Source organism: Chelon labrosus (assembly GCF_963514085.1).
Source record: "Chelon labrosus genome assembly, chromosome: 7".
Taxonomy (NCBI): domain Eukaryota; kingdom Metazoa; phylum Chordata; class Actinopteri; order Mugiliformes; family Mugilidae; genus Chelon; species Chelon labrosus.
Genome location: NC_140343.1, coordinates 8,481,639 through 8,505,849, shown reverse-complemented (window position 1 = coordinate 8,505,849; position 24,211 = coordinate 8,481,639). Strand labels below are relative to the sequence as shown.

The window sequence follows — 24,211 nt, the reverse complement described above, 5'->3', positions numbered from 1 at the left end:
TGAGAAAATTGCGGAAATTCATTGACAAGACAACTGGGAACTGGAAAGTTTATGATTGCTGAACCAGATCAAATAAAAGGCATCGTGAAGAGGGAGACGTTTATCTGATACTACGGCACAGTCTGTGTGTGCTCTGCAGGAACAGATCAATCTCTGCTGCTCTACAAGAGCTATTTGAGAACAGTCTGGTCCATCCCACTCCAGTCTAACATTATCTCAGTCTATGTATAGTACATTACAACAATACGCTCCTATGAGGATACAGTACATCTTCAGGGTCAACTTGAGTTTATTTTCTTCATTACGTCTTTTCGGTCCTAATCCAGTATGATCTAGCCGAGTCCAGTTTGACAGTGTCTATATTCATCAGGGGCCAGACTGTTTTCTTTGTGCTAAACAACATCTGGCTCTCGACCCCAGAGAGAAAATGAGAGAAATAACTTCTGTCTATGGGCTTCATTAAACAGCAGCAAAATTATCCCACAGGCCTGTACTGACAGGGTAGACTTTTCTTCTATTATAGGTCAGTTAAATAGTTTTTTAAATTCAGGTGTCAGGCCGTGCAAGACAGTTTAATAAGGAACCCTTATTTGAGAGGAAAATATATTTTTAGTGTTTTCAGATGCTTTATAATAGGGAAAGATATGGGCTAAAATGAGTTTAAAAGCTGGTCACATCCAGTAGTTTGCTGGTTATCAGTTATTTGCAGAAGAGACAAAAGACAAAAAGATCCATTTTCATTATTTTAGCTTAAATTAAACATTATATTCACTTTCTGAGCAGTGAATGGAAACAATTTCCTTTCTAAACAATAAAAACTGGTGCTCATACAAAATGCACAAACGGATGTCTTTTAACTCTCTCTTGCTATTGTTCGGCTGCCGCTGAAAGTTTCCTTTCCCTCCACATAAGGAAATTAGTTATAAGAGCATCAAACACCCCACTACACAGCCCATTGTATCCACTCACAGTCAGAACTGTGACTTACGGCTGTGCGGGATGCGTACTGAGAGTGATATCCTATCAATCTTTCTGCTTAATTTCCAAATATTGCTGTTCGAGGACAAAGTGGATGAGCGATGTTGCTTGGTTTTTCAAGATACCAAACGCTGCTGTTGTATATTTGACATTCCACCAGCAGAAAGCTGCACGCTGTGAAGGAAGAAGACTCCTCAGACCACCAGCACCGCTTGAAACACGCCCCGCCGTGTTCGTGAAAGGCTTCACAGCAGAATCACTCTGAGCCATGCAATAATACCACTGGTGACTCTGAACCTGAAGCTTTGGCCACTGGTCACATTTTTGCCCGACTGTTCCCCAGCATCCCAAGTATAAATAGTATTAATTTGAATTGTATTCAGTTATTACAGCTAAGGGTGAAATGTTAAGGAATAGTACTTTTACAATGGATGAAAAAGGATTGTCAGACAGACAGAAACACAATGGTTGGTTCACCGTACTGCAATAAATGCTAAATGTTTCTATTCTAGTACTGAGATTGAGTGAATACTTAAATTACTAATGAATATAACTCAGTCTGCCACATCTGGCTCTTTCTGATTCTTTATTTTACTGTAGCTGGATGCACGCTGCAGGTGTCTGCTGAATATAAAACAGTGATTTAACTGTGACAGAAATAGCACCATCCATTGAAGGTGGTAATTGTCAGACTGCTGCATTACAGCAAGACCCTGAATCAGATCTATACTTAACTAAATCTTGTTCTTTCATTCTTAAATGCAGACAAGGGTGACAGGTTAAAGAGTAATGTGGGAAGTGTTTTCACTCAAAGTAATAAGCGGTTTAGACTTCTGTGTCCAACTGACGCGGAAACTGACGCGCACCTCCCCCGAAATGTAACTAGACCAATCACGCAAGAGCTGTGATTGGTCCGCTTGGTAGTAGCGTGTTTCCGCTTTAGTATTTAAGGCTGCTTCTCCATCTCTGTAATTTTTGAATTGATTGTTTTGGATCAATGAAGATGGAACACATCAAGGAAAAGGTTAACTGAGGAGGTTCAGAGGTACAAACATTTGTATGACTCGTCTTTGGCAAAATTTCGGCAAAAGTTTCAGTGAAAGTGAAGCAGGAAGTAGAAACGCGAATGAACTTGGCTAGCAAAACAGACACGGCGCCAACTAGCGCAGACTTACGAAGTATAAATGTCTCGCACTGGCGTAGGCTACGTGAGTAAGTTATGGCGTCTATGTCCCGCAGTACTTTAAATAAGCCCTAAAATCGTGGATGTGGGGGAGGGGGGGCAGGTCTGCATCTGTGTTGACATGACCTGCTTGCTGTGCTGTCCAGCTTCTGCCTCGCCTGTCAAACGACAGATAACTATTACGCCACGCCCTCCTTTCAACTGTTGCAACTGTTTTCTTATCTGTCCTACTGTACTGCTCCATCGCTTTAAGCCTCCGTACACAGAATGAGTGCATCTTCCCTTTTCAGGCGGCTCTCCTCCATCCCCGTAGTGGTATTCCAGCACGAGGAGCAGCTGCCCGCTTTCATTAGCGATAAAGGAAGTGACACACCATCTATTATTCATCGAAGCACACAGCCGAACCATTCTAGCTGCTGCCACGTTAGCATTATGGCTACTTCCGCGTGTGGAAGTTAATGAGGGTGGTGGCGAGGCTAATTAGCATTGGGGCGTCTGACTAAGCCTGTGTCAACGGTTGCAGGTGTTAAAGGGTGCCAAAGAGGAAGCAAAAAAGTGAGGGAAAGAAGAGATAAATAAGGCTCTGAAATGAGCAAGAAATGGAGATATAGGTGATAGGAAAGTCTGAGGTTTGGAAGTAAGAGAAATGTGACAAACGGCAGAGAACGGGAAAAGGTGTGCAGTATACGTTGCCATAAAAAAGTAGATCACTTACGACGCTGCCACGTCATATTACATCCTCTACCAATCACAATGACAGCTCACACACACACGTGCGACCCAAACTAACACAAAATATATAAAATATTAAAATGTACAGCGTAAGCAGTTCCAGCTGATGTGTACACACACTCTCGCGGCAACATGAGTTATAAATAATTATTGGTCCCCTTGCACATTAATTACAGGTTTCTATTTGCATAGCCAAAAGAGAAGACGCACACGCACATTTGTGCATGCAAACATGCATGCAGTCCGCATGGCACCGGCAGCATATGAAGCCAGGAAAGAAGGTGTTGATTCAGTATAGCAGCAGCACATTCTGCAGAGATGGCGGGAGCACTATGGAAGAAGCCAACACTTTACAAATTATTGATCTTAGCTTGATGACAGTCTTTCCAGCAGTTTCTATTTGCACCAGCAGAAAAACTCACATGCATGTAGGGTAAAAGAAATCAAACATAAAAACCAAAGAAATGACCACACAAATGCTTATTTCCCTTGTTTTTTGTGTGTGTGTATGCATTAATGTGCAGTGCCCGCCCACTTATTTCTCCCGCACCATGTCAGCTGTCAAAGCCGCGTGGGGAGCGCCAACGTCGAGCGGCTGGGGAAAAAAAAACACCACTCTCCCCCTCTTTTCGCACACATGCACATACATCCAAACACGTACACGCTCCCTCTTTCACACTCTTTCGCTCACACGTCCCAGCTGAACACATGTGACCCGTGCTCTATCCTGCAAAAATAGACCGGGAAAGGATGGAGCGAGGAAAAAAGAACAGGAAAAAAAAGAGGCGAGGTGTAGCCGATCAAAACGGAGAAAATGAGCAGTAGGAGGCAAACCAAATGGAATTATGCCAGATGACAGCAGAAATAGACCGAGCAAATTCGTTGATGAAACAATTTAAGATAAAAAATAATAACAATGAACGAGCGCGAATAAATAGGCAAAAAGGGAAGGATAAGAAGTATAGTCGCAAGGGGGAATTTGCTTCTCACCTGCCGGGCGCACTGTGGCTCTTTTCACCTCCTGTCCTTTCTGTTTCTGTGAGCTCTACTGACCCCGTCTCTCTTTTAACCTCGGCATAAAACGAAAGAGAAAAAAAAAATGCAGAAAAAAAGGAGGGAGGAAGGGTGGGAAAGGGTTGACGTGTTGGCAGATGGTGCTGAGAGGTGGAGGGGTAGAGAAGAGAAGAGAAGAGAAGAGAAGAGAAGAGAAGAGAAGGGGTCAGACTATCATCTCTCTCAGTATGATAGCTTTACCAGCCTGCCTGCTGCAGACAACTCACCCAGAAAAAGCATAACACTAAACAGATAACTAGGAACACACACACAAAAACGGGGATTAATCACAGCGTATAAATGTGCATGTGTGTAAATCTAGGAATCTCTTGAAGTACAAATAATTCAAAGGCAGCCTTAAAGCCTTTTTTTTGGGTATGGGTTTGTGTTCATTCATGCATCAACTGTTGTGTGCACGCATGTGAGTTTCTGGGGTATGTGCATGTGTGGTAGTGTCTTGTGCTTTTAGCCTGCAGGCACAAGGCCTGTAGTGAACTCCCACCATGCACCAGTCTAATTATTACTGGAGGACTTAAAGGCAACCCCCTGCTGCGCTTCCACGGGGCCACGCAAGGCCGCCTTTGACCAGGTCGGGCCCCTCGCTGGATCACAAATATGTTTCTCAGAAGCACCAGATATCTGTGCTGAGGCGTCATCTCTTTGGAATTTAAGGAGTAAACCCCCTAGTTAGGTCCGTCTGGCTCAGTAACAGAGAAGAAGTCTAATAAACTGGCTGGGTTGGGTTTGTAGTGTAAATGAGGTAAATAATTAACTGCCTTTAAATGGGCTAACTGCCCAGGCTAATGGGTCCTATCTCTTATCTGACTCCTGCACGATCCCTCAGACCAGCGATGCTGATTCCTCTCTTAGCGAACGCGTGTGGAGCACATTTAGAAAAGCAAACATCCCTTAAACAGCTCAGCATCAAGCACACGGCACATGTAAGACACAACCTCCGGGCCATCAATTGATTTTGCCACATGAGCGCCGAGACATAAGGAGCACCTGAAATATTTATGGGGATATACTGTACGGCATAGCTGTAGCAACCCCGGGCCTCCACATTAAACCAGTCTTTATGGATTCTAAGGCCAAATGATTCGCGTTAACTCGGACTGGAAGGAGGAAATAACGTTGTGCTGTCCATGATTTCATTCATTAACCACTTTCCACTTGGGAGGATATATGGGAGAAGCCTTTCATATTTCAAAAGTGACAAAAGAAAACATCATTTCTTTCTTCAGGGTGTGGACTTGCACAAGAAACCTTGTTAACAGCTTCTGCTGCCAAATCCTCCCCTCTCCGTATATATACGTCCAACATGCTGCATAAAATCAGCTCACATCCTTTCATCTAAAGCAGCGGGCTGAAAGAGGGTGTGATGCGGCCTAGAGGGGTTAAGCTTCTCTGTTGCAGATCACATGAACCGTCTCCTGTCAGGAGGGATCAGATCCTACCTCAGACCCTTAGGACTTCTCTTGTCTTTGTTTTTTTTGTTGTTGTTTATATGTCGAGGTTAGATATTGTCAGTCCATCTCGTGTCTTATTTTGTTAAAAAATGACAACTGAAACTAGAAAATGATGCGCACTAAACAAACGAGAGCTGAGTTTCTGCCTTGGTGGAGGCGGTCACATGCTTCTCTGACCCTGGGGCATGAAGGGAGATTGTTCCTGGTAAAGGCGAGGGGTCAGCAAGCCTTTAAAGGTTGAATGAGGCAAAAATCTTGTTTCTGAGCAGTGTCTTCTGACCAGTAAAGGATGTTTATAGCTGTTCTGAGTAGGAACACGGTGAGGCAAGGGAAAGGCTTTCCACCATAGAGAAATAAGAGATGCACTGCTTATTTAAAGATGGGAGTAAAGGCATTGTTGCATTTGACTATCCACAAAGCAAGGTACAAGGGCCCGTCCTTCCCCAGAAACCGGCCCTTCTGTTGGAGCAGATGGGCACCATGAGAAAAGTCCTGTTTCACACCTGACATTGACACGCGTCTTGGGTGATTGGAGCACAAATAGACAGCTCAACGCGTCAGTGCAACACAACTGGGATGCACCGAGATCCGACAGCTCGGATAACATTTGGAGGCGGTCGAGACACACGCTGGCACCTTCTCTTTGGAGTCTCAAAGCCAACGTGTCCCAGTCCACGCTGAAGTAATGGCTACTCACGTGAACTTTACTGCAACGAAGACAGAGCATGTCAAGTTAATGAGCCTCACCAACAATGAGTGCAATCCGGGCTTCGGCAAAATGCATGATCCAAATGTCTCCAGAGCGAGTGAGTTACATGGCATAACTTCATTGTGAGCCTTCTTATAATCAGTCAGCATTTGATGGCAATGCATACTTTCCTTCCTTTTTCTCTTTGGCCACAGATGCAAGGATATTTTTAATTTTAGGTCACTGTCATTAAAGGTCTGCTCTATTTACTAAGACTTTAAGAGTTTCACAGTCTCACAGCAGCAATAATAATACAGTGCCAATGGATTTATTTGACATAGAGCATGAAACTGGGATCCAGTCGTGAGGGGTTACTCAAAATGCCAGGTGTGAACTGTCCCACTTGTGATCAGATCGCCCTGGACACATACTGCTGCTGGTGTGGAAAAGGCCAAAGAGCCCCAAGAAACAACTCGAGTGAGAAAGGTGACTTTAACACAAAAGGCTTGCATCGCACAAAAAAAAAAAGGACAGGAGACACACAAACACAGACGTGCATGTGTGTACATCTAAGAATCTCATGAAGTACAAATGATTCAAAGGGAGACTTAAAGCAGAGCCGTCTTGTGTGTTTTTTGAATGGCAACTTTTCGTGTGTGGGCTTGCGTCCATTCATGCATCAGCAGTTGTGTGCACGCATGTGGGGTATGTGCATGTGTGTCTGTGCTTTTAGCCTACAGGCAAGAATCAACTCTAGTGAGGGAGGTGACTTCAACACAAAGGCTTGTAACACACAATAACAGGTGTAACAGTGAGGGGTGAGAACCTCGGTGTGGACCATTTTGCTTCACAGACCTTTATAATTGGAAACTTCTTTTTTTATTTTTTGCCTCCACTAACATTAATGTGTGTTAAACAGGCGACGCTATGCAAAGTCTGGCACCGCGGGTTTCTGCAAATGTGTGTTTGAGCGAGTCCTGCTGTGTTTAAGTGTGAAAACATAAAAAAAAAGTTTTTAACTGCTGCACTCCACAGCTCATAAACGCGCAGTTCGGCATAAGAACACCTTATACTGAGTCATATACTGAGTGTTTTCACAACTGTGGGAGTCACAAAGAAGCATTCAGCAAAGACAGGCAGGTATAATATGCAGTGTGTGTGATAATAACTAACGGTTAGACGCCAGAACCAGGCACGGCAGCCATCACTCACCATCACCTGAACTCAAGTTTTTCACCACTAGCCTCGAGTCGGGCTACACTGTCACATATTTTGACGTAGCAAGCATTCTTCAAAATTATCTCAGTTCTGGGAACGGTAATTAACATCCATTTTTCATTATACTGTTAAGAGCGCTCCCGCTAATCAGTTTAAATGCCTGCTATGTCTCGCAACGTACTTTTGTGTGTTATTGTTGCAGTTTTAGGCACGCTGGCGGCCCGGGGATTTATGCCAAGTCTCGCAACACACAATTATCTCTGCAAGTGCAGTCTGCAGCGTGTGTCTGAGTGGGTGCAAGCGCGAAGAAACCAAAAACTGTTTTTACTGGCAAAAGGTCGCAGTTCTCAAACAGCATCCCATCCAACAGCTTGAAGCGTTCTGGAAATAAAGTTTTCTTCTATAAATGAACTAGAAGAAACAAGCACAAAAAAAAAAAAAAAAAAAAGAATCCTTCTTGTTGTGTCTGTGCAGAGACGCTCAGGCCTGGAAATGTGTTTCCACTTTAGATTTTAAAGATCAGCTGATTTCCCAAATGCAACTGAGGGTTGTGTTTTTGAATACGGCTCAGAGTTTGAATGACGAATTGTATACAGAGGAGATATTTTGTTATGCTAAAAAATCAAAGATACATGAATGTTTAGGCTTAGCATCATCAGCTTTGCATAGCATCACAGCATGCCTCACTAATGTAGTAATATTACCCCTTTCAACTTTTAGCAAATATGTTGGCCGTCCAGCTCTTTCAAACTGATTTTAATTTATACTGGTGTCATTGTTTCATTGTTTGAACTTGTTGCATGTTGTGTATATGCAAAGCATAACTGGAGCCATACATCACAGCTTGAGTGCACACACACACACAAGTCCAGTCCATATATAGTCTAGAGACTAACTTTGCAGTCCCAACCGGCGATATCACAGGCCGGCCATCACCTCGAACAAAAAGAATGCAGGCTACATTTTTTCTTTGTTTTCTTTGCTCTGTTTTCTCACCCCTTTGAGGAAATCACATAAGTAGACACGGAGACAAGAATAACACTCAAGATACAGGCAAAATATTTGCAGACACTACCGTTGGATTTATAGCTTCACAAAGCACCCTTTGCTTTCTGTGCCGTGTGTAGCTGTAATCTGGTTTGGTGTACGTTCCACACACTGTTACATTTTGAAGCGTTTCTGTGTCGGTGGACACAGTTCCTTTGAGGGAGAGGGCTTCGCTCTGGTGAGTCCACATCTGTTCTGTTGCAGTGCCAAAACGCTATCCTGTTGTAGGGCGGTGACGCACCAAGCCGGCACATTCAGACGTGACAAAAGTAAGCAAATGTCGAAATGTCGAACATATCAGTGAGCAAATATTTTGATAAGGTCGTCTGAAATGAATGATCTGAAATGCGAGATTACGGAGCAGCCCTGTACGACCGTTTGTACGTCTTCCTAAAGTCCAAGCTAATGCCAACTCCTCAGTTTCTCCCTTTTAAGAGACAAACGCATACTATTTCCACCTTGGAGGCATTCTATTCTTCTAATGCTGGTGTAGCACATACACCAATCAGGCATAACATTATGACCACCTTCCTAATATTGTGTTGGTCTCCCTTGTGCCTCCAAAACAGATGTGTCTCATCAGAGAATGGACATGGGCCTTCTGATGGTGTCCTGTGGTGTCTGGGAACAGGATGTTGTTAGTGGGTCCTTTGGGTCCTATGGGTTGAGGGGAGGGGCCTCTGTGGATCATCCCACAGATACTCGATGGGTTTGGGATCTAGTGAATTTGGAGGCCAGGTCAACACCTTGAGTTGTTCCTAAAACGTTTTTGTGTGTGTTCCTGTGTCAGGCTGCATCCTGCTGGGGATGGCTGCTGTCATCAAGGAGTGTCATTGCTATGGGGTGGGGGTGCCTGGTCTGGTCTAGGTGGGTGCTACATGTCTAAGTAACATCCACATAAATGCCAGGTCCAGAAGTTTCCCAGCAGAACATTGTACCGTCACAAGACGGTCAATGTTATTTACTTCTCCTTTCAGTGATTTTAATGGTGCAGCTGATTGGTGTAAGTCTTTGTGTTAAAGTGCAATTATTTGGCCCAGACACCAGCCATGTGAGGCGAAACCACAACTGGTGCAGAGAGGCATACCTTCACGTAAGGATGCAATATAATTCAAGGCAAACAAAGCCATTACAATCAGTCCCAGACTTAATCCCCTTAATGCCTCATCAAAAAATTTAAGCACAGCCTGAGCCAGCTCTGTAGGTTAACGTGTGGCAGAAAATATCCATTACTAATACAGTTTAAAGATAGAAAAACCGCAAATCAAGTATATGACCAGAATTTTCCACTGCAAACTTGTTTGTGTGTGTGTAGGTGTGTGTGTTTGTGCGTGTGGGTGGGTGGGTGTGTGTGTGTGTGTGTGTGGCTGGGCTATGGCAGGCAGACATCCTGAGGAAGGCCAGTTGCTGATAAGGCCTTAAGGCAGGGAAAAGACTGTTTATACGTTGAAACAGACGCCCACAGAACTGACCACAGTACACACCTCACTGCCCAAGTGGAAATGATCCGAAATATCTGGAGCAGTGTGATTGTGTGTGTATGTGTGCACGCATGAGAAAGTGAGCAACAGTCCTGAAGACAGAAGACTGAAATCCATAACTGACACTCTTTTCTGGTATGTCGGCCACAAAAAAATAATGTGCACTGCCTTCAACGTTTCTTCTAAAACCACAGGGGCAATGCATGCCTTACTTCAATCATTTCTCATTTTCTACATGTAGGTGTGGTCGCTGTGTAAATATGATAGGGAAATGAACGTTAATAAGAGTCCTTATTGGCTTGCAAGCAAAAGCTGCTTGGAGGAACAGTCAAACTCAGAAGCTTTCCTTTGCATTTCATAACGTCACATGGTTTGTCCTGTCAGCTCAGACTGTCATCAGAGCTCCAGAAGAGTTACTGCAGTCCGCAAATTCCTCTAAACACAACCATGTGTCATTCTAGCTGCCCGCAAAGAGTCTTAGCTTGAAAAAAAACAAACAAAAAAACGTAAAGCAGGGAGTTCACTGTGTGAAAAATGAGTAGAAAACTACAGCCAGGAACATTCATGTATACATCAGGAACCCAAGAGTTAAACAGGTATAATATCTTCCGTTGATTTCCATTTTACTCTGTCGATAAACCACAAAACAGCTAAATCGATTTTAATTCTTGCCGGTTCGGTGCGCTACACGGAGATGAAGATGTGCGCATCCGGCATCCGAAACATAATCCGGGCAATTTCTGAGCTTGCACGTTTCCATCAGGTGTGATCCACAGCGTCCAAAGCTCGACCACAATATGATCAGCTTTCATTGATTTTGGAGGAGGGCGTCTCCATTGAGCTTTGGCGGGAACCTTAGCGTTACAGTTTCTCCTTTTCTGCCTCCCTTTCTATATAAAATCTGGTTGTTTTTTTTTTAATCCTCTCTGACATTGTCATATGGAGATTGTGTTTGGAAGGGCAAAGAAAACAATGGGAAAAGTAAAAGATACAAAAAGAAAATGGCATAAACATAAGAAAAAAGAAGAGAGAGGCAGAGCTTTATCATTAAATGTGGGTGAAGCTCGGCCGAGTAATAACCTGATTGCTCTTCCCACAGACAGCCTCTTCCTGAACGGCTGAACTCTGCTGACCTGAGGGGGCGAAGGACTACACAGACTACAGGCTGGGCTCTAATTTCGCTGATTATCACTACATCCAAGAAACCACAGCTGCAGAGAACAGAAGGAACATGGAACATAGTACAGAGAGAAGTTTCTGTGTCTGTTATTTTATCTATGTTCCGCTGCCTTCCTAGCAGCACAGCACATCTTGAATTTCTCTGCTCCTGCTGGCATCGGCCCCCGTGCGTCGCTGACCATGAATCACCCCGAAGCCGCTGAAGCCTAAACAATGACCGGAGCTGACAGCTAATGTGTCTCATCCTCCCGTCTATAAGGGGAGAGTTGTAAGCCTTGCATGTAAACAAATGCAATGATATACAGGCAACAAAGGGAAAAGGCGAACAGTGGCCCTGCAGCAGAGGTAAAAACAGTCTCTACAAATAAGCTGACTAAATGCAGATTGAGATTTATTCACCCGCTGACGCAGGTTTCAAATTTTCCCATGTTGATTTTTATCATGAAAGATGGACAGAAACCAACAGTTGCTGGGAAGGTAGGAGATCAATCTAAGAACAAAGGCTTTGGAAAATGGTTTGCAAACAACGGCCAAAAAAAAGATTCAAAATGATGATTACTGAGCAACTGAAATGCAAGGTTTTAGTCATTATAACAACTGGTCATAATAAAATGTAAAGATTTGTGTTGCTTGATTAAACAGCAAATCAATATGTCTGTGAGGGTTATTAGTCATCCAAGTCACGGTATTTCAGCGTTTTACTTTGGATATAATGAATCAATATGTTGTTTGACACGACTTTTGTTGGAACATTATTTTTATATGCCTTTCAAAACTGTTAAAATCAGTTTTGAAAGGCATATGAAAATAACAGCGGGGTTAAGGTTTGGTTAGATTTAGGCACAAAACAAACTTGGTATGGATCATGGTCTGAGATAGAAATATTGTTCACTTGAGAGAAATGAGAGATTGTGGCCATTCTTTAAAGAAAACAAACGTATCTAAAATAGGTACCAATGTTTTATCGACCCATCCATCCACCCAGACCTCCTCCCAAATTAAACTTTGTTTCTTTATTAACATGTGGCTGGCCTCTCTGCATTGTTATAACTGCTACTACTGATAGAGGGCTTTGTCACAAGACAATAAGATTTCAAATAATTTCAGATAAATAACATCCTGAAACAATATATATTTATTAACTGTCAGATAATTTGCACATGATTTACATTCTAAACTAGCAATAGTTATTAAAGGGGAATTACAGTTTTTTTTTACAACCTGGACCTTATTCCTGGCATAAAATATGATCGTTTACTCACCCACATAACTTGGTGTCATTTGGAATCATTTGGAAGATATTTAGATCCAGAGGAGCGCCGCGTATATCCATACAGTGGGAGTGACTGGGGCACCGAAACGCAGCCTCTAAATAACGCATTATCTGCCGTGAAACTTGTCCATTTCACCAATATCTTGTTATGATATGCTAGTGATATTCCCTGTTGAGTCTGGAGTTACCTTTTATCATCACCCGAGGTCTGTAGATTGACCTACTAAACTCTGACCTGGATGATGTCATCTCTGAGCTGCTTGTCGGCTTGTTTACCTGTAATTTGCTGCTGCTAGTTTTTTGCAACATATCTGAATATTTTTCAGATTCTGAGGTTGTGGACGACGACTTTGTGTATGATGGACGTCCTTACCATTTTGACCCAGAGTATACGGGAGAGGAGCTCGTTGAAAGGAGGATGCGGAGGCAGAGAGAGGAACGGCTGGCCAAAGAACAACAAACTGTTGCACGTCCGCAAATAGATAACAGGTAACTCCGGACTCAACGGGGAATAGCACTAGCATATCATAACAAAATATTGGTGAAATTAACGAGTTTCACGGCAGATAATGCGTTATTTAGAGGCTGCGTTTTGGTGCCCCAGTCACTCCCACTATATGGATATACGCAGATCTAAATATCTGATGAACGACTCCAAAATGACACTAAAGTTATATGGGTGAGTAAATGATTGTATTTTATGCCAGAAATAAGGTCCAGGTTGTAAAAAACTGTAATTCCCCTTTAACATCAGTATGAATAAGGCAATTGTAAGCCATCCAAACAGTAGGTTAGTCAATATTGTATCATTTCTCAATATATTCTCCAAAATCTAGGATACTATTACTAAACGGAGGTAGTGTGTAAACCATAATCATAGCAGCTAATCATAATGAACCAAAACAAGAAAATAACACCTGTTTCAAAGGCTGAAATGTTGAGAAATTCATTAAATAAATCCTTCTTTTACATTTGCCCAGGTACATCTGAGCTCCCCCTGTGCCACATCGTACACGAGGAAAACAGCAGCGTTAGCCAGGAGGCTGCCTCGGCTCTCTCTGCACAGGCAATTTGTTGAGTCTGACCGCAAGCTACGAGGGTTCGCGACCTTGTCTGAACAATTCCCAGGAATCTCTCCTTACATAAGTGAAAATGGGAAGGGGAGGGGGGAGGGTAATGCGTTATGGGTCAGAGGTGGATATTTATGCTAAAGGAGTTAAAGCCTTCGTGCTGTAATAGTATTATATGCGATAACAAGATGGACAATCAAGATTGATAGATACGACAACAAAATGTTGCGATTACCATCAACGGACTTCACGGAAACCAGATGTGAGACGTAATCGCGGAATAAAGAGGCTTTAAGATGATAAAGACGAACATTTTACACAACATATTCTCGTCTCACAGCCGACGGTACTCCTACTACAGGCCACTGAGTATTGCTCACATAAAACAGAGCCATCTTTATCTGCCCTGAGGGAGTCCTTTGTGTGAACGCAATGTTTTTCCTTTGAGTTAAAAAGGGAAAACCGCAAGATAGCGTGTACATAAATCTTTATAATTCAAACAAAATGCTTTGGTTTCTAAAAACAGGGGGCCACACGTTAAGGGATGACTTTGGGGATTTGCATAATTGCTGATAACAATGGAAATCATTTCGTTGGGTAAATAAACTCTTTTGTGGAAATTTGTTCCTGGTCTGGTTCCTGTTACATGCGAACAAAAAGAATGTGGACTCAGGCGCTTTACTCCTACTCGCCGGTTTTTTTATCATGGAGAGGAGAACAGGGGAGAGGAGAGGAGATTTTCAGTGAAGATAAGCAAATAACTAGAGAACAGCAGAACGCACAGTAGATGGAGGACGGTGACTGAGCTCGCCGAGCTTCCTACCATGTACTTCAAGGGTTCAAGTTTGGCTCACAGCCCTCCTCGCGTGTCACACCCGCTCTCTTATCTTTCCTGACACTCTCCATGGCTCGCTATCTTGAAAAGCCCCAGTGTCAAATTAATCTGGGAGACGGAGTGCAACCAAAGGGGAGAGGTTTGTTTATTGGCGCTGTAGAGCAACAGCTGCCCACGGCCATAACAGCGGGCCAGGGTTGACCCCTTTCGTTCCTTCTTCTTTCTCCACCTGTATTTCTTTCTGTGCTTTTATCCCCCCCCCCCCCCCCACACACTTTTCCACTCTCGCCACACTGGGCAGCAAGCTAAGTACTGCAGAGCGCTGCGAGGCAGAAGGATGGCATGAAGAGCAGCGGCGAGACATTGGACAGGCGTGAGGAACAAGGCCGGTCGGTTTTGCTGCGGCGGATGTAGCATTGAAGACACGACTGATGGTGCAAATAAACTGTCACTTTGTTCCTTGGTAAAGAGAGTGACAGGGTGCTGATGGGAAATTGGGAAGGTTTGAGATAAGGGAGAGGAAGAATCAAAGAATGTGAAAAAGTTGAAATGTGGAATCTAATTGGAGCTGAGAGACCCAGAAAGTCCAAAACTTAGAAAGCTATGGCTTATTATCTGTGCGGTACTCTTATTCCACTTTTCGAACTTATTTTTTTGCCCCATCGGCGCCCGAGCCGTGTATCGGTTAGCAAGTTTGCTAAATCAGAAAGCTTTTCCCTCTCGGCCCCCGTTCGATAATTGAAAACGAAACTATGTACAGTCTCAAGAACCGAATGCCAAAGGGAGGGAGAGAGGGTGGTGGTGATGATGATGGGGAAACATGTCGGCAGGCAATTAGGAAATGCTGAGGAAAAGAGGGGACATCTAGAAAGCTCGACGAAAAGACCTTTCCCTTTCCTAGGGAGGAAATTAAATCAGGCACTAAGCGGGGAAAGGAAGAAGAGATGACAGACTGACAAGATGGAGAATAAGGGTTGTTGATTATCCGCCGTGCCTGTAATGGACAGATTGGACTCATTTTGACAACAAGGGTTTTAATTCTCTTCCTCTTTCGCTGCCAGCTGAGATAAATCAGCTGGGGCGTCATTTATTTTTTGAGGATTTGAAAGGGGAGCTTTTGAACATTTCTTTTATTCATTTCCGTGGGGGTTGTGTTGCTTCCCTTTTGTTTCGTTTTTTTTCGCTTTCTGATCACGTCCATGCGATCGTTTTAATTAACCGAAAGTTTTTAAGTGCTTCTGATCTCGCGCTGTAAGCATTTTCGGCAACACCTCATTTGGCCCCGCCGCAAACTGTAGCTGCTCGATTTTAATATTAACAGCACTGTACAGTAGTTTGCTTACCCCGGAGACGCTGGGGGAAGATGCTGCGACTGCTGCAGCATCCATCTGTTTGCCGGGCTGTCAGCTGCCATGTGCGAATGAGCGGGTGGATACAGTTTTTTTCTCTTTTAAAAAAAACGACGCACCGTGCACAAACAGAAACAGCAGCTTCGCGGCACACGCCGTGAATGAAAGCGATAAACACGCACAGATGTTCAGGATCTGGGACAACCTCGGCTGAACAATGGGGACATCACTTCAACCTTTCCATCCCCTGTAGCTTGAATTAAAAAAAAATCTCATCGACCACAAATCTATCAAAACAATGCTTTTGGGAGCACCTGCCTCTCTGCAGCGAACCCCCCGCTCAACTCACCTCATTCTGTCTCTCACTGTCTAATAGCAGTCATCTATCTCTGCAGTAACCATGAGGCATACTGGGAATAAGTAACTTGAAATTCCTACTTGAGAAAAAAAATTTAAAAAAGTCTGTTTCCCTCCTGGAAGACACAGAGAGACAGGTTAGGAGGTAAAAGAGTGAGAGACAATGCCAGACGAGTAAAGACATCTGCGCTTGGAAAACTGCCAGCGCTTTCCAGTTTTACGACGCCAAAGCAAATATTTCAAGGCAGAGACGGAGGGTCCGAAACAATGGCTCTCCATTCATGTGGCCATGAACGCGCCGGGCTATCTCAGCCAAGCGCGCTGGACATGCATACATATCCTGTTAGATGAAGGTTGAGGAGTTGAAGTTGACACCAACCAAAGCTGAGCACGCTTTGCAACCAGTGGAATGCAGTTGATACTCTATCATACGTGTTTACTCTCATGATGCGAAATGCGATAAGATAGAAATGCCATGAATTCGTATCTCGCGTATACATTTACGGCAGATTAAAATGATTTATGTGAGGAGTTACTGACACGGGATTGCGTTTAAATCTGTTTACTTTTTAATATATCCTTCAAGTAAGCCCAGGTGCGAGAATCAGAACAACACAGTGATGGTAACTTGAGAAAAACACTGGCTGTTTATACCGACCATTCCCAAATGAGCTTCAATCTAAGTGAAAATCCACAGTTTCAGAACAGGATAATATGTTTATATTTCATTGTCACAGTCTTTTTGTTACCATCCCCCCATCCTCAGACCGAAACAATCAATTCCAGTTGTCAAAACCTCATCTCATCTTCAACGTTGGCAGTATTGTTTTGCGCAGAGGTTGCGAATGTTGCCCTATCAATGAAATTGAAAGTGGTTATTGTTTCATGGTAGCGTCTGATATTGTCCTTTTCTCTTGTATTGAGGATTTTTTTTTTTCTGAGTCATGTCAATTCAAAAGCTTTGGAAGTGATTCAAACACCCAACGCTGTCAAACTAAATTAGAATCACCAAACTCACAAGGACAGTCCATAGTGCATATAACACAAGTGGTGCATTACACAAAGGAATTCACCCCTTTCTGATATATACACTGATCAGCCACAACATTATGACCATTAACAGGTGAGGTAAATAACATTGACCATCTTGTGACAATCCAATGTTCTGCTAGGAAACCTTTGGACCTGGCATTCATTGGTGTGGATGTTACTTAGGGCGTATTCACACCAGGAAGGTCCGTTAGTTCACTTGCTTTGGTCCGGACCAATTTTTTTTTCTTTTTTTTTTTTTTAGTGCGGTTCGCTTTCACACTGTGATTAATTGCAACCGGACCAGAATTTATAAACAAAAACACATGTGCTAAGGTCGTTCAGCCATTGGCTGGTAAACGTATAGGCGGGGAAAAGAAGGAAGCCAAATGTCCCACGTAAATAGGCTACAATGGAGACTTTGCGTACTGTAGGTCTACTTGTTATTATGCTAGCAATATGGTTTATAAACTTACAGCTTGTGCTCGAGCGTCAAGACCGTTTGATGCAACATGAGTTTAACCATATCATGCTCGTTATTTTGCAACGGCTCATCTCTACCTAACCTACCTGCGTTTGTTTGCTTCACGTGTCTCTCTCTGTTGTGTGTGTCACTGGGCTATCCTACATTTCCCATAATGCGCGAAAACTACGGGAAACTACGGGAGCTCGTCAAATCCAAAAAGGTAGATTTTTGCAACTTGGGTCGGATCGAGGTCGGGCTGCTTTCACACCATAAAGGAACCGCACCAGGGTTCGGTAGGAACCGCTCCGAGACCACCTCCTCAGCTGGGTTTCGGTCCGCTTGTTTGGTCCGCACCAGAGTTCGAGTGATTGTATTCACACCAGTCAAAAAGGTCCGAACCAAGCAAGGAAACGAACTTGAGTTCGTTTTAATCGAACTAAACAAGGCAGGTGTGAATACACCCTTAGACAAGTACCACCCACCTAGACCAGACCAGGTGCCCCCACCTCATAGCAATGACACTCCTTGATGGCAGCAGCCTTGAAAAGCCACGGCAAACAGCAAAAGGTGTTGACCTGGCCTCCAAATTCACTAGATCCCAAACTGATCTAATATCTGTGGGATGATCCAGAGAGGCCCCTCCCCTCAACCCATAGGACCCATAGAACACCCTCAGAAGGTCCATGTCCATTCTCTGGTGAGTTGCAAATGTTTTGGAGGCAAAAGGGAGACCTACACAACGTTAGGAAAGTCATAATGTTATGCCTGAGCAGTGTATGTATTATTCGTCATCTGCAAACCTTGCTTTTCTACTGCAGTCTATCTGTGGATTTTGGCATCTGTCCACAACGACTCTATGGAGACACACTTTGTACTAATTTTCTGCCGGTGATTCATTTTCTAAATCTGTCTCAACACGTCTTTTTTTTATTATATTTTTGTAAGCGGTGCTGATATAGTGCCTGTTTGTTTAGCTAATTGCTTGAATTTGAAATCTCCATATGCTGACTAAATGTGGACATCTTCCAAGGTTCCTTAATTTCTTCTCTTCTTAAGTTAATTTAGGAGAGTAATTGCGCGTATCCGCTGAGATATTTACAGGAACATCACTTATAAAAAAATAAAATGCAAGCAGATTTCAGACCAGCAGCTCTTTTGTAATTTACCATCCAGGTAAGAAACTCCATAAGGTGAAAACAAACCCAAGTTTTACCCTTTTCCCCTTCTCACTCGCTCTTCCCTAATGAGCGCCGGGGGGGGGGGGGGGCTGTGTCTCTCTGCTCTGGCTTTGAAGTGCTATTTTTCCTCACCTCGTTAACCAGCTCCCAGGTTTTTCTTTTTTCTTTTAATCACTGGCCAGTTTCTGGTTTGCCGTTGGCGGGATCGAAAATCTGAAAATGTAACATCTCGGTGTTTGTCACATAGCGTGAAATATGATAATGTATGTTAGAGCAAGTCTTCTCAGGGGAAAATTGATTTTCCACTTGGTTGCAACTGTGGCGTGATCCATCACTTTTGCATCTTGCTGAACTGAGATGAAGAATGTGTTGGTCAGGGGGCTGCAGCTGCATTAGTTGCCTCTCCTTGATGAGCTATTTTTCTCTTAAAGAGGCAAGTTTTAGGGGCGTTCGGAAGACTAAATAACACTGTTTATATTTACTTGTTGTGGTAATACCGTCTGCCATGTGGTGCCACAGAAGGTGATGATGGATGGTCAGCAGATGTGTATCTACAACTACCTCATTGCTGAAGACAGCCGGAGGGGCAGGTGTTAATAACAGTCTGGAAAAACAACTATTAAACCCCGGGCCGGTTGCAGAAAGATTTACATATTACAAGAGCGGAACCAGCAATCGATTCAGAATGATTGATGAGGTTATCAAAAAGCAGCGAGATTGAAACCATCAAACCAGGATTTGGAAAATGCAGCCAAACAGCAGCCAGCAGCCGTGTGTTTATCTGAGTGTGCATGCATTTGTTTGAGGAGGAGGAGAAGATTAAATTCTAGGATGAGAAAGTGAGTGCAGGTTTTTAGAGATTCAGTTGGGAAAACGTGTCTCATGACTCTATCGGGTCCCACCACAGCGGGCGATGGCGCAGTAATTTGTCAACCAGTCGAAACACGGCAAACTGTGTGGTTTTCTAGTTTGCCGAGGAATATATGACAACCGCAGTTTAAATAACAGATGGAACTGTGGGAAAAAATAAATAAATCTTTTAGTTTTCCTTCAAACTCTGTCTGCATCTATTTAACAAAACCAGAACTGCAAATGGGGAGAGATTTAGAGCAAACTTTTTTGTGAGTTTGCTTTTGAATTTCAAAACTCTGATATGAAACACAGTTTGAATCATTAGACGCTGAATGGGAAATAGAGAAATCCAGAAAGTATGCGTTTCGTTTTCTAGAATCGTTTATCTTGTAATGGACAGATTGGGGGATTGAGGGTCGTGGCAGGATCGAGGCTATCCCAGCTGGTATTAGGCAAGAAGTGTGGTACACCCTGGACAGGTCACGAGTCCATCACGGGGCTAACACACAGAAACACACAACCACCTGCACCCACATGCACACCTACACCCCCCAGTTCGACACGGATATACATACGTTATCCACAGACTGTATAAAGATGAACTGCTCCTCAAAAGTGAAGCCAAAGCAAGTAGAGCTCCCCCTGGTGGCTGGCTGCAGTATAGGTCATAAGCTCCACCCCCTCCATGTTAGTGGATAATAATCAAATAATTTCTTTTTTCAAGGATGGTTTCTGTCATTTCAGGCAGTTAATATAAAGTTGATGCATGTTCAAATGTCAATTTATTTTTGCGTCAGTTTAGCCAAGGCTAGCTAGTGGGGACACGTCGTCCATATTGATACGGTTTATGACGTTACCTGTTAACAGTCCTTGTTGCTTTTCCACTATGACCTTTGACATATCACAGATTCCTATTGTTTGATAGAGGTATTACTTAGCTTGCGTACATCCCTCTCTTGTAGTGTGCCACTTTTTTACACTGAGCAACTCAATAAGCAACTTTATATGAGGCGAGTTGAGCATTTGAAGACACAGATGCAGGTTTTACAAAGCGATGCTGTTGGGCATGACAGTTTACACGTTTTTTTTTTTTTGGTTGTTATTTCTTTGAAGAAATCCACTGGTGCTGCTCATCTTGTTTCAAACTGTCAGAAGGTAATGTTTTTTTAAAACACAACACATTGTGTTGTCGTACTGGTGAATGCCCCATTATATTCTCTTTGCTTTGGAAGCTGTGCTCTGTGTCGATGAAGACTCGTCTTCTGCTGTACGTTTAGCTGGGAACCCTCTCGCAAACCTCTCCGTGGGATGCTAGCAGTGCTCAAGCAAGCCTCACTCAGCTGCCTTCCTGTGCCCCACCCCCGCTCTGCAATAGCTAATAACCTGCATGTCTTTGGCCTGTGGGGGGAAGCTTGGGTAAGGGTTACTTAGGCCATGTTTTCCGATTGGTTATGCCAATGTGAGGAGTTCATGTTACGTACTTTTACCAAGAACCAAAGTCTTTTTTTTTTCATGTCTCGGTAGAATGCCCACCATCTTACAAGGCTGATACCATACAACAACCTGGTGCCAGATTCATCACACAAAATGACCTGAATACTGATTGGTTTAAAGAAAAGAAAAAAATACACCATATATCTAAATCCTGTCCCCACCTGTTGACCCAACCTTGAACTGTATTCAGCGACGCTTTTAATCTTCATTCCTCTCATGCACCATCACATGCCTTACTGCACGTCTCTCAGTCTGAATTATGGTGCATCTGCATTTATGTCTCCCTTTGTTAAATTCAATTCCTTTTTGTCTGAATAAATGTAAACACTTGCGTAGGTGACACCAGTGGCACAGGTGGTGCTTGTTCAGACTGAAGAACAAGGAAAATAAAGGAAGATAAATCTGATCCGCAGCTTGCAGCCTCTGTCAACTCACTTACACTGCCAATCCAATGGTATTGTCTTCTCTCTGTCTGACTGCCTCCTTCTGTGCCTCCTGCTCTCCTCTCTCTCTGTCTTTTTTTTTTACTCAGGACTCCTCATCTCTCCTTTTGTGCTTTTTTAAAGCAAACGACCCAGCATGAAGTCTTTCTTTTCCCTCCTTCCACGGGCGAGCAGTTAACGCACTCACCGCACTCGCTTAATCTTATAATTATATTGTTTTGTTATTTCTGACTCATTGGATAGCACAAAGGCATGCAGCCTTACAAGTATGTGGTGCAGTTGTACCACAGAGAGGCCCGGTTTAATTGTGTTCAGGCTGCCTCTGCTTCAAGCCAATTTATCACAACTACAACAAGAGAAGGGAAATATTGATCAGCGCCTTGTTAATGCCAGACAGTTGGTAAAAGTTCAGGCAGCCGCTGGCGTTAAGTATCAAAAAGTATTTAAGATGCTGAAAGTCGCCTTTTTTGGGTGTGTAAACAAGGAGACTGTGCAATTGGAGAGGAGCACTTAACATGCTAGAGAAGTTATCCTAATACCATAATGCAGTGCACCAAAATCAGCTTGATTGGTAAGGCTTCGTAGAGGTCAGACAGTCTAGCAGTGAGTAAAATAAAATCCATCTGCGATCCCCGAGCAGATCATGTGTGAATACCATGTTAATGGAGACGAACAACCGAGCCATTAATTCCAAGGACGGCTTTTATTCTGCCGTGAACCGAAGAGAAAGACGCGCAGATAGCCGGGCCAAGAGAGAGGAAGGAGGGAGTATTCCCTGAGCACGGGAGAGATATCAAATCCGTCTCCCACTCCTCTCGTACCCCCTCCTACTCTTTCCTTCAAGGAGAAATAAGACTGAGAGAAAGAGAGGGTTGCCAAGGTCACTTTCATTCCCTCTTTCTCTCTCTCAATCAAGTACAGATGAATAAATGTGTATTCTCAGAGGACAGAGGATAGACATCATTTCATATGATGAATGGAGACCTAGTTAAGTATTCACTGCGGTGGTCTTTAGGCTGCTCCATGCTGTATACGCACAAGAACTTAAAAATAAACATAAGGACACTCAGATTTTTAATGATGCATTTATGCCATGGAAACAAGGGAACCTGTGACCCTTCAGTCCCACAGCTGCTTCTCTAACCCTCCACAACTCCCCCCAATAAATATGGTAATATTAAAAATACAGAGAGGCATTTATGGATAGAAACCAAGCTAGACATTATGCTAGAGGTCCGAGGCATCAGGGGTGCACATAAAGCCATGCAATTTTAACGAAATTTAGCGAGTTGCAGCGATAACGGACAAAAAACATTTGGCGAAGTGAACAAGTGCCAAGTTTAACTAATTTTAACTTTGCTGCAGTGCAACTGAGTGGACTGATATGTTTGATTGACACTGAGTTTCCTAGCTTTACTTCCTACTGCCAAATTCACTGTGCTCATAGCGAGATTGGATGAGATTTGATGGTATTTTCTTTTCAAAGATTGAAAGGTTTAAGAGTCAAGAATGAAGTTCGCCTCGCTTCCACAACTGACTCGCTTTGTTAAAACACCACCCAAACGCTAGTCGGCGCTGTGTCTTTTTTGTACTTCCTGCCTCACTTTCTACTTCCTGATTCCCATTCAACAATATCCATTGCCGAAATTACGCCGAAGACAAGTCATACAAATGCTTGAACCTTCAAACCTCCTCAGTTAACCTTTCCTCGATGTGTTCCATCTGCATTGATCCAAAATAAGTACACATCAGGCTACGGCATTTGTGTAGGGTCTGTCACCATACTCATGACGCAGAAGCATAAACCGCCTATTGGCAACATCCAAACGAATGCCAGGTCCAAACGTTTCCCAGCAGAACATTGAATTGTCACAAGATGGTCAATGTTGCTTACTTCTCCTGTCAGTAGTTTTAATGTTGTAGCATTGTAGAAATCTAGAGCTGCAAATGCAAGGGGCAAACACTTTCTATGTGGACAGGGCTGCTGCTAAAACAACATCCTAGCTTACTATCAATATACAGTTGGCTTATCCGTTATGTAATTTGCTTTTTTTCCCCTTTACTGAGGTTTCTCCTGTATGTTTACTGAAGTAATCTTTTGCAATCCTAGCAGCCTGGCTCTGGGATGGCTGTTCTTGTGGTGGTCCACCACTTTGCTTAAGGACTGAAATATCCCAGCTGCAACTGAATGAATTGTCGTGAAATTACAGATATACAGATCTGGGTCCCTTTTTTATTTTTAATAAATTATCTCAGCAACTGTCGGATTCATTCTAATAAAATTCGGAACATAAGTGGACAAATTACACACACGTGGACAAATAGACAGAGATAAGACAGGGACACAAGGAATAAAGAAACAAAAGAGGAAGCAACAGATGAAAAGGCAAGGTTTAAAGGTTTCTATTGTCTCATTATCTTGCTGTCGGGATAAATAAAGCTCTGTCCTCTTGGGATACAAACACTAGTGCACACACAAAACACATTAGTCACATGGACAGTAGAAAGCACAGAGTACAAAGCACAAAGGTTAAATGCTAATGCAAAGATGGCTGATGACGAGGGACACAGACGCACATATTTTGAAGGTAGTGTTAAAAAAAAAAAAAAAACGCAGTTTTAGAAACTAATAAAAAATCTCACACTGCTTTCCATACCCTAATTTCCCCCATATTAGCTGACAGCGGACTAAGGGGGTTTCTAAATATCAAATACGTAAACTTCGGACTTGTACTTGGTAGTTCAGACCTGATAAGTTTGACTATTTAGTACAAACTCTGGAGGACGGTCATTCAGTTGGTCATTCTGTAATTGCAACAGCAGCGTACTAACGCAAA

General features: G+C 43.2%; 1 protein-coding gene across 2 annotated transcripts in view; it reads right to left on the bottom strand.

Annotated features, from left to right (window-relative positions):
• kank4 (KN motif and ankyrin repeat domains 4) overlaps window positions 1-24,211 on the bottom strand; it is a 74,669-nt gene that overhangs the window by 24,752 nt on the left and 25,706 nt on the right. The window contains exon 1 of one of the 2 annotated variants that reach the window (XM_084548559.1): window positions 3,884-4,889. The exons of the other annotated variant lie outside the window; for it this stretch is intronic. The gene's annotated coding sequence lies outside the window, so the exon portion shown is untranslated. Of the gene's footprint in view, window positions 1-3,883; window positions 4,890-24,211 lie in introns of those variants that run through there. 2 annotated transcript variants of the gene reach the window in all.